We start from the raw sequence: 11,981 nt of genomic DNA, 5'->3' as shown, positions 1-11,981 counted from the left end.
AGATGTGGCTCAATCAAGAGTGGTTGTTAAACTGGATTAGGTGGAAATGTGTCTCCACCCATTCCAGGTGGGTCTTGATTAGTTTACTGGATTCCTATAAAAGAGGAGACATTTCAGAGAGAAGGAGAGATTCTGAGAGAGTAAAGAATGACATAACCACGAGAAGCAGAGAGTCCACCAGCCAGCAACCTTTGGAGATGAAGAAGGAAAACACCTCCTGGGGAGTTTCATGAAACAGGAAGCCAGGAGAGAAAGCTAGCAGATGACGCCAAGTTTGCCACTTGCCTTTCCAGATGAGAGAGAAACCCTGACTGTGTTTGCCATGTACCTGCTGATTTGAGAGAGACACCCTGAACTTCATTGGCCTTCTTGAACTAAGGTATCTTTCCCTGGATGCCTTAAATTGGACATTTCTATAGATTTGTTTTCATTGGGACATTTTCTTGGCCTTAGAACTGTAAACTTGCAACTTAGTAAATTCCCCTTTTTAAAAGCCATTTCGTTTCTGGTATATTGCATTCCAGCAGCTAGCAAACAAGAACACTGGATATTAGATGATATTAAGAATTACAGTTAATTCCATTAGATGTGATAATGGCATTGTGTGGTTATTCAGGAAAATGTTATTTTCCTAAGAGGGGCATGTTGAAGTATTTAGGGTTAAGCAGGATGATATTCACAATCAAAAATACTTCAAACAAAAATAGATTAAATAACATGGTAAAATATTAAATTTATGTCATGGGTATATGTGTTCATTATACTATACCCTCTAATCTTTATGGTACAAAGTTAAAAAAAAAAAAGTAAGAACAGTGAAATTATATGATTTCAATGGGTTGAAAGGTAACTTATTTTCATTTGCATTTCTATTACCCTAATAAGGTTGAACATCTTTCTATAAATCACCAGCCATTTTCATTTCTCTTTGTGGACTTCTCATTTATATTGCTTGTTCATTTTGAGGGTCATTTTCTTATTAATTTATAAAAGATATTTGTATAGTGAAAATACCAACCTGTCACATGTGTGGCAAGAATTTATTTTCTAATCAATGCTTTGTACATAACTTTGTTTTTAATGTCTTCTTGGCATACAAAATATTCTATTTCTACGTAGTCAAATATGTCCATTTTTTTCTCCATGGCTTTTGGAATTGCTGCTTGGTTTAAGAAGTCCCTCCCTTTGTTATATGGATAAAATAAAAGACATTTTATTTTTAATATGAGATTTATTTAATCTATAATTTATTTTCATATAACCACCTTTATCATGCATTAAGATTCCACATATATCTGGATCTATTTCTAGATTCTCTATTCTGTTCCATGAGTTTGTTAGCCTATTCCTGAGATGATATTATATTGCTTTGATTTCATTAAGATTTTTTCTAATGTAAAATAGTCTTTATTTACAGCTTTATTGGCAAAAAGGAAGAGGGAAAATTTTAAGGCAACTTAACACAGGGCATTGTAGCACATCCCTTCGAATTAAAGAAGTGCTATTTTAAATGCCCATCTTTAGACTAATTGTCTAAAGATACACAACACTGAAACTGTATTTGAAGTTTCCTTTTTGAAGTACAATGCTCATATTTTCCATAGCCTTTTTTAATATATAAATACATTGGTAATAAAATTGCTCATTAAAAAACGCACTAAATGAAGGGCATTTTAAATTTAAATTTATGTTGTTCTTGTTAATAACACATGCCAATGAAAATCAAAACTGGAAAAGTAGTTCCACTTCCCACTTGAGTGGACAGTTACAGCAATCATTTTCTTCAATGGCCCTTAAGTTTCAATTTATCATGAAACATTCCAAATTTACTATGAGATGTAGTCAAAATCAGAAGAAAAGATGTAGGGAAAATATTCCTGTTTTGGAGAAGCATAAACCTTCTAGGATCAGCATGGGAAACAAACATCCTGCTGAAGAATTCTAGGTGGAAAAAATTAATGTAGTCAATTTCAATTCATGTAAGCTGCCTTAATCTCTTCATTGACTTATTTGATGTCATCCCCTAAATCAAGTGTATTTAATTCTTTTTCTAGTTCATCTAAGTCTTCCCCAGTAAAAAGATTTCATCAACAGGAACAGCGTCGATGGCTCCATTTTCCTGTTCTTTTCCTTCATTTTCTTCTTCTAAATTACTTCTTTCACTATTTTTCAGTCCTACCACCAGAAGCTTTATTTAATTTATTTTCATCCTGAAGCATACGTGCTGAATCTTTAAAGTCTAGCTACAAAAATACAGGTCTCATGTACATCTCTTGGGATGTACATGCTTAACTTCACAGAACCAACATCAGTACCGTGTGATGCCTGCAGGTTATGGCTTTCATCTGCTTTCTCCTGCTCATCATCAACCATTTCAGGAACAAATTCAAACACTCCACAACCACTGATCACTAGTGTTTTCCTGGCTTTGAAGTCTGCTTTCCTTGTTTCCATATCTTGTTCAAGTTTATCAATATTTTCTTGTCTTCCAAGCAATAAAATATTCTAGAGTGATTTTGGTAACATTTGGTCCTAGAGCAGAGTACTCTCCTCAATGAGATCTTCTAGTGAAATTTCATTTTCTTTCTCTTCTTTCTTTTTGTCTTTTTTCAATGCAAATTCAAGAGGAAGTGCATGACAATAGGTGCAAGTATCACCCCCTCCAGGGCATAAGCCAAACCAGCCATAATTGCTGTTTTCAATAGCTTCAAGGAAATGTTTGCACACTATTTGAGTTTTTGTTTTTTTCTTTTCTGCCTCACCATGCTTCTTGTTCACTACTTCTTCCAGCTTTTCCTCAACCCAATTATCCATGGCCTCTTTCTCAAGTTCTTCATCTCTTACATCAATGTAAATACCTCGCTTTTCACATTTTCACTCGAGTCAAGTCATGAGAGAATTTACACTTATCTCCTTTCAGTATACTGTCCTTGCTTGAAGGACATATGCTGTGCACATACCACAGATTTGGGGGTCTGCCCCTTTACTTATGTTTTTGAGCAGCAGCTATGGATTTGAACAGGTCATTCTGTTCTTGCCTTGCAATTTTTTCTTGTCATCGTCCTCAATTTCCTTTCAGCTTCACTTTGTGCCACGTGATGTGGATTTTATTGACCAAACTTAACTTGATTAGGACAGCTTTGATAAACTTCTGTTGCTTTGCTCCTTTCTTATTCTTCAGACCAAAAGTTTTGTTGCAATGATCTTCTCCTCCTTGTTTTGCTCTTCTTTTTTCCTTGTCCTACACTGAGCCTGCTTCTTGGGGGACACTGCAGAGACAGATGGCACCAGCCAGCCTTAAATGCAACTGGAAATCATTGTGGGCTGGCCCCTTGACTTCATTAAGTTTTAACATCTGGGGAGGAAAATTCAGATATTAAAAAACATTTTGTGGACATCCTCAGCCATTTGTTTTTCTACAAGAATTCTCAAATAGTTTTTATATCACTTCCAAAATAAGACTATTGAGATTATGATAGTTTCTACATTAAATTGATTTATTACCTTGGGGAGTATAGTATGCCTGTTTATGAGTTCAGACAATATTTTATGATTCCCAGATAATTTTATGATTTTTTTTTCCACATGGGTCCTAAAACTTTCTTTTTATTTAGGATTTTATCATTTCTGTCACTATACGGAACAGTATCTCTTCTCAACCCCACTTTTCCATATCTAGAGGAGATAGTTGCTATGGAATTAGAAACAGTTATCTTATTAATGTATTATTATCATTATGTTCTTTTTATGGTATCTTTCTAATTTGGATTGCTTTTAGCTTTCTGATGGTTTTTCTCAGGGAATAATATTAATGATAAAAATATAATTACTTTGTTTTCCTATATGTTTCTTGATAATTTCTATTTCTTACCTTTTTGTATTAGTTAAAACCTCCAAAAATATTAATTAATGGATGTGATAGGAAGCATATCTATTCTAGTTTTGATTTAAAATTCCCTCATTTAATGTGATGTTTATTGTCTGTATTTGATAAATGGTTTCATCAATTTTAAGTACTATAGTTTTCCTTTATTCTTGGAGGGTTTTGTTTTTTGTTTTCTTAACCAGGAATGACTTCTGAAATTAATCAAATGGTTTTGTGTGTGTGTTTATCAATCATTTAGTTTTGTCCTTTAATTTGCTAATGTAATGAATTGTATTGATTGATGTATTAATGTAGTACTGTCCTTCCATTCTGGAATACATTCTATTTTACCATGCCTCATTTTTTGATGTGATAAAGTAACATTTTGAAATGTTGATCTCTAGTCACAAATTTTATGGGTTTTTTATTTATGTTCTTAGTAAGATATTAATTTTAAGAGTAGGCTAACCTTCCTATGGTCTAAAGCAGCTTAAATAAATTTAGTAATGCTTTATCCTTGAAAGAAACTCAACTGTAAAACCATCAGGCTCTGGTTCTTTTTATAATAAGGGATCTTTAATTATGATACCAGTCTTTTAAGTTCTTATCAATCTGTTCCCATTTCTTTTTTTTTTATCAATTGAAAAGGTTTATTTAAGTATAGAAAAAGTTTGGGTGTTCTTTTTAAATAATTTTTTATTAATTAAAAAAATTAGGGTGGGCCACGGTGGCTCAGCAGGCAAGAATGCTTGCCTGCCACACCAGAGGACCTGGGTTCAATTCCTGGTGCCTGCCCATGTTAAAAAAAAAATTACAAGAAAGAAATGCAAACATCCTTCATATATGCTCATTCCATTCTACATATATAATCAGTAATTCACAATGTCATCACATAGTTGCATATTCATCATCATGATCATTTCTTAGAACATTTGCATCAATTCAGAAAAAGAAATAGACAACAGAAAAATAAAACAAAAACAGAAAAAGAAACAAAAATTTTTACATACCATACCCCTTACCCCTCCCTTTCATTGATCACTAGCATTTAAAACTGAATTTATTTTAACATTTGTTCCCCCTACTATTTATTTTTTATTCCGTATATTCTACTCGTCTGTTGACAAGGTAGATAAAAGGAACATCAGACACAAGGTTTTCAAAATCACACAGTCACATTGTGAAAGCTATATCATTATACAATCTTCATCAAGAAACATGGCTACTGGAACACAGCTCTACATTTTCAGGCAGTTCCCTCTAGCCTCTCCATTACGTCTAGTATAACAAGGTGATATCTACTTAATGCATAAGAATAACGTCCCAGATAACCTCTCAATTCTGTTTGGAATCTCTCAGCCATTGACACTTTTATTTTGTCTCATTACACTCTTCCACCTTTCAGTTGAGAAGGTTTTCTCAATCCCTTGATGCTGGGTCTCAGCTCATTCTAGAGTTTTTCTCAATCCCTTGATGCTGAGTCTCAGCTCATTCTAGGATTTCTGTCCCATGTTGCCAGGAAGGTCCACACTCCTGGGAGTCATGTCCCACGTAGACAGGGGTAGAGTGGTGAGTTTGCTTGTTGTATTGGCTGGAGACAGAGGCCACATCTGAGCAACCAAAGAGGTTCTCTTGGGGGTGACTCTTAGGCCTACTTTTAAGTAGGCTTGACCTATCCTCTGTGGGGTTAAGCTTCATGTGAACAAACCCCAAGACTAGGGGCGCATCCTATAGCTTTGGTTGTCCACACTGCTTGTGAGAATATCAATAATTGAACTTGAGGAGGTTGAATTTTCCCCCGTTCTCACCATTCCCCGAAGGGGACTTTGCAAATACTTTTCCACTCACTGATCAAATCACTCTGGGATTCATCGGGGCATCACTCTGGACAAACCAATAAAATCTAATGTCCTACCCAAGGTTCCATGTACTTATGTTGTTCAACCAACTATCTACATAAGTTATATTAGGAAATGCACAAGTCAAAATATAAATTTTGTACCAAGTAAACATTTTTTACTTTAGTCTCACACATAAGTTGAAATTTTAAAATATTAATTACCATCTATTTTCAGCACCCTGCAGTAATGACATTCCTTTGTTCTTCCTCATGCAAAAACATTTTTAAATTTGTACATTTAGTCATTTTCATTATACATTCTAGGCATTCCTAGATTATACCATCTCAATCTTTATCATCTATCTTTCTTTGTGATTTCATTTATGCCCCCAGCCCTCCTCCCTCTATCATTCTCACATTCAGCTTCATTCAGTGTTTTAACATAATTGTATCACAGTTAGATAGTGTTGTGCTGTCCATTTCTGAGTTTTTATATTCAGTCCTTTTGCACAATCTGTATCCCTTCAGCTCCAGTTACCCAATATCTTACCCTATTCCTATGTCCTGATGGTCTCTGTTACCAACAAAATATTCCAAGTTTATTCACTAATGTCAGTTCATATCAGTGAGACCATACAGTATTTGTCCTTCTGTTTTTGGCCAGTCACAGTCAGCATAATGTCCTCAAGGTCCATCCATGCTGTTACATACTTCATAACTTTATTCTATCTTACAGCTGCATAATATTCCATTGTATGTATACACCACAGTTTGTTTAGCCACCTGTCTGTTGATGAACATTTTGGCTGTTTCCATCTCTTGGCAATTGCAACTAATGCTTCTATAAACTATGGTGTGCAAATGTCCATTTGTGTCCTTGCTCTCATGTCCTTTGAGTAGAGACAGCATATAGATGGGTCTTGTTTTTTAATCCATTCTGCCAGTCTATGTCTTTTGATTGGGGAGTTTAATCCATTAACAATTAGTGTTATTACAGCATGGGTAATACTTTCTTCTACTATTTTGCCTTCAGGATTTTATATGTCATATCCAGTTTTCCTTCTTTTTACCTTTACTCATAGTCTTCATTTCCACACTCTTCTCCACACCTCTCTCTTCTGTCCTTTCATATCTGACTCTAGTGCTCCCTTTAGTATTTCTTGCAGAGCCGGTCTCTTGGTTGCAAATTCTCTCAGTGATTTTTTGTCTGAAAATGTTTTAATTTCTCCCTCATTTTTGAAGGACAATTTTGCTGGATATAGAATTCTTGGTTGGCAGTTTTTCTCTTTTAATAATTTAAATATATCATTCCACTGTCTTCTCGCCTCCATGGTTTCTGCTGAGAGATCTACACATAGTCTTATTGGGCTTCCCTTGTACGTGATGGATTGTTTTTCTCTTGCTGCTTTCAAGATTCTCTCTTTCTCTTTGACCTCTGACATTCTGATTAGTAAATATCTTAGAGTACGTCTATTTGGATTTATTCTCTTTGGGGTATGCTGCACTTCTTGGATCTGTAATTTTGAGTCTTTCATAAGAGTTGGGAAATTTTCAGTAATAATTTCCTCCATTAGCTTTTCTCCTCCTTTTCCCTTCTCTTCTCCCTCTGGGACACCCCAACACATATATTCATGTGCTTCATATTGTCTTTCAGTTCCCTAAGTCCCTGCTCATATTTTTCCATTTTTTCCCTATATTTTCCTTTTCTTGCCAGATTTCAGATGTTCCATCCTCCAGTTCAGAAATCCTATGTTCTGTCTCTCAAAAGCTACCATTGTAGGTTTCCATTGTTGTTTTTTTTTTATCTCTTCTACTGTACCTTTCATTCCCATAAGTTCTGTGATTTGTTTTTCCAGACTTTCGATTTCTTCTTTTTGTTCATTCCTTGCCTTCTTTATATCCTCCCTCAATTCATTGATTTGGTTTTTGATGAGGTTTTCCATGTCTGTTTGTATATTCTGAATTAAATGTTTCAGCTCCTGTATGTCATTTGAATTGTTGGTTTGTTCCTTTGACTGGGCCATATCCTCAATTTTCCTAGTGTGATTTGTTATTTTTTGCTGGTGTCTCTAGGCATTTAATTACCTTAATTAGTTTATTCTGGAGATTGCTTGCACTTCTTTTACCTAGGGTTTTCTTGCTGAATGAATTTGTTGTCTATCTGTTCTTTGACATTCAGCTCAGCTTTATCTGGACCTCTAGCTTAAGTTTTGTTTAACAGAGGAGAATTTTTCAGTTCTTGTTTTCTTGTTTCTTGCCCTGCTTGAATGGTGCCTTTCCCCCACACACACTTTGGAGGGTCTACTTAGGTATTATAGACTGCAGCCAGATTTTCCCAGACCAAACTGGCCTCCTATCAGGAGGAAAGAGTCACCTGCATCGGTTTTACCCGAGGGTGAGACCCAGCAGGTTGAAAGACTTTCCAGTGAAGTCTCTGGACTCTGTTTTTCTTATCCTGCCCAGTATGTGGTGCTTGTCTGACTGCAGGTCCCACCAGCATAAGATGATGCAGTACCTTTAACTTTGGCTGGGGGCATGGTGGAGTAGAGGAGAGGTTGTAGGCTGGTTTTAATGGCTTCAAATTACCAAGCCCTGGCATATGAATTCCTTGAGAGAGGGATTCCACCTGCGTTGGGCTTCACCCCTCCTCTGGGGTAGGCACAAGCTCCAGACAAGCTCTCAAACGAGTTTGTTTCTGCCTATGCCTGGGGCAGTTGCAGTCTGAGGAGCCCTGCCACTGTATTCAAAGGCAGTCAAGCCTTTGTACAAACACAGCCACAAAAACCTCTGTTTCCTTCTCTTTTTTTTTTCCCCCTTTTTCCGTCAGACCTGTCTCCTTGGCCCCGGGGCAAAAATGAGTGAACTCCGCTTTGACCAGGTTCACCTGAGCTGGGGGCCTATTTTTAGTAGTTGGAATTTGTTCATTAATACCACAATTGGCATTTGGTTGGGCTCAGCCCCTGCTGCTGGTAAAGTCTCTTTCCTTTCCCCTCTGGGAAGCAGCCTGTGGGGGGGGGGGGGCAGCCAGTCCCTTGGGGAATTCACAGTTCTGGGGAAACTCGCAGCCAGTCCAGCCAGTCCAGACTGGGATACACTGTGTGTCCAGTCACTCATGTGGCCCCAGAAGCTGTTCTGTACTGTATCTGGTTATTTAGTAGTTGTTCTGGAGGACAAACTAAAGTGTGCACATTGTTAAGCCACCATCTTTGCCCAGAACCTGTTCCCATTTCATTTTGTTTCTTCAGACAATTTTGAAATTTTAATTAAAAATTAAATTGATAAAAAATTATCAATTTCCTCTAGAATTTTGAATGTATTACTTTCACTCTTCACTTACTATTAACTTTTAAGTTTTATAATCTCTTCAGGATCCATGATTCAGTCTGCTTTCTCACATAGTATCCTCTTTTTTTTAATCCTCATTCAGACTTGCCTGAAGGTGATCTGTTTTGTTGGTCTTCCCAGAAAACCAAGTTTTGGTCTTATGTTTCCTTTCTACTATTTTTACCTTTACTACTGCTTTTATCTTTACTGTTTACCATATTCTAGTTTATTTTTGTTTTATTTGGCTGCCCTCTTTGTAACTCCGTATGGTTGAATAGTTGGTTAATTTCCTCAGTTTTTTTTCTTTTTAAAATACCTTTCTAAGGAGGACTTGCAGCTCTAAATTTTCCTTGTTTAGAAATTAGGCTGTGCTGATAGCCTTTGCTATTAGCAATTTACACTTCAACTCCTTCTAGATCTAATATAATTTTAGTTTTAATTTTCTCTTTCATTCAGGGGTTATTTCTCTTTCAGATTAATTCAGAAGTTCTGCTGTGTTGCATTTCTCCTAATGGATTCTTTTTCATTAACTGTCAGGATTTAACTTTTATTTCTCTGTTAATATAGCAAAAATACTATTATCTAGATTTTCTCTCCAAGAGATTTTCCCCTTCCTCACTCCTCTCTACCTTATTTCTTTCCTACTCATTTACAAAAAGTCCCATCAACAACTCAAGTCACAATCTTTCCTCATCACTGTTCCTGGGAGCAAAGATTTAGGACAATTATAAGTTAATATGCATGAGCTTTTCCTGTGGCCTCCTTTCTTCATGTTGTCATGCCCTCCCTTCCTTCTTACCTGTTTCACCCATGTTTGGAAACTTGGAAATATCACTGACCTGTTTCTTTACAGAAGAGAATAGTACTTATGACGCTGGCAGAGAATCAAACTATTTGGGCACAAGTCCAGGCTTTGCCTTCTGTCAGCTCTGTGAACCTGGAGGATAATATTTTGAATTATTTATCTAGGTTTTCTTCTCTACATTTGTGTGTGTGCAAATGTGTGCATTGTACTAGTTCTACCTCTGCTGCCCTTAGGATACGTGTTCAGAAATGCAGAGATTGATTTATTCAACAATATTGATAAAATACCTACTGTGTTAGATGCTGATTTAGGTGCTAAAGATACAACAATAAATAAGACAAAGTCCCTGCTCTCACGGATCATATAATATAGGGGAAGATAGATGATAGATAGATGACATGTAGACAGGGTAACTAAATAAACATAAAATATGAGAGAGTGATCAATGTTATACAAAGATGAATGTTATACAAAATGTAGTCATTGAGATAGGTGTTCTAGTTATCTATTGTAATTTTCCCAAATTTGGGAAAACTACAACAATTTTATTATTTTACAATTTTGAGTGTGAAGAATTTGGGCAGTGCTGGGCTGGGTGGTTCTTCTGCTCCACATGATGTTATCTTGGTGGTATTCAGCCAATGGATGGTTTTGTGTAGATCTTTGGTAACTTGATCAGGGTGGCTGGAGAGCTGGGCTCAGCCAGGACAGTTAACTGGAGTGCCCACAGCGTGGCAGTCTCAGGGTAGTCAGCCTTCTTACATGGAAGCTATGGCTCCCAGTGGAGTGTCCCAAGTGGACCAGGCAGATGCTACAAGGTATCGAGCTCCAGAAGGCATAAAATGTCATTTCTACTGCATTCTATCGGCCAAGCAAGTCACTAAGAGCAGTCCAGGTTCAAGGGGAAGGCAATCATACTCCACCACTTTGTATATATATGAACATATGTATGTGTGTATATGTGTGGATACATATTTATATATAACAAGACGCACCCTTATATTTTCAGCTTAAGGCTTAAACAGATGTTAGCTATTAGGATCACTATTAAATGAGGGCTTATACTTCCATTTAAGGCTCTCGGGTTGCATTCTTGCCCCCTCCATTATTATGTGAGCTCGGACAATTCTATAACCTCTCTGAGTTTCTCTTGTCTTTTCAGTAAAATGGGGACAATAATACCTACCTCATGGTACTGTTAGAATTGGATGAGTTCAAATGCAATGCTTAATAAAAGTGGACCTCAGTTAATTATTATATTCCTCTGTATATTGCCTGCAGTGCCACCTCATAGTATGGTTGATGGTTTTGCAAACAGTCAAAGAAATATCTGCAATAGTCATTATACCACCAGCTGGCCATACCATGTGCATTTCAAAGATTCCTCTTTAAGGAAATGTTCAATCTCTGCTCCTCCCTCTGCTTATGTTTCTTTGAACATTGCTGTTTTCACTTATCGGTGGCAACAGAGTCCATCTGGATAACACTCACATTTTCCTAAATATCCCTGCTCCTGCAGGGGCACTAATCACAATGTCTTTCCCAAAGCAAGGATATCAAAACATGAAAATGTTGATAATGATGGCAGTGATCATTTGTGCAATCAGATTTTCAGGGGACAAGTCATTCAAGCAATGTGGTTACCAGAAATATGGGTTATCCAAGCAGCATGACCATTCATATAGATATTCAAAATGTATTGAATCATCTAATATTCCACCAGGAAGGATCTCCTGTCCATAGTTTTAGGTTCTGTTAAAGTCATCCCCACCATACTAAACAGACTTAAAGTCCCCTTTTTAGTAATTTTATAGCTCATATTTTTCCCTCTTTCTAATTTCTTCTGTGGGTTCAGTAGTCCTCATAGAACTCTGGGGTCTTGTTCTATCCTTTCCATGACAGCAAATCTGCCCAGGGTAGGAGACAATGATAAAGAAAACCTTCTACTTCTACAGTTGTCATTTTGTTTCCCAGCCAAAAGGTCAGTGTTTGCGAAGGGGGCCACATAATACAGGTACAGGCTTAAGGGTAGCTGAGCAGTGGTATGTACTGGTAGTGGCTCCTCTTGATTGCATTATCCATCGTTAAGAACAGAGCTGTATCACAGAGCTGGTAAGGCAATATTGATTTTGTTCTGTTCCCCTCGT

At 36.7% G+C, this 11,981-nt stretch overlaps 1 pseudogene; it reads right to left on the bottom strand.

Annotated features, from left to right (window-relative positions):
- Window positions 1–1,282: 1,282 nt before the first annotated feature.
- LOC143678797 (zinc finger CCCH domain-containing protein 15 pseudogene) lies at window positions 1,283–9,841 on the bottom strand (annotated as a pseudogene).
- Between the last annotated feature and the right edge of the window lie 2,140 nt (window positions 9,842–11,981).

This window comes from Tamandua tetradactyla, chromosome 1 (genome assembly GCF_023851605.1).
Source record: "Tamandua tetradactyla isolate mTamTet1 chromosome 1, mTamTet1.pri, whole genome shotgun sequence".
Lineage (NCBI taxonomy): Eukaryota > Metazoa > Chordata > Mammalia > Pilosa > Myrmecophagidae > Tamandua > Tamandua tetradactyla.
This window is presented reverse-complemented; position numbering and strand designations above follow the sequence as displayed.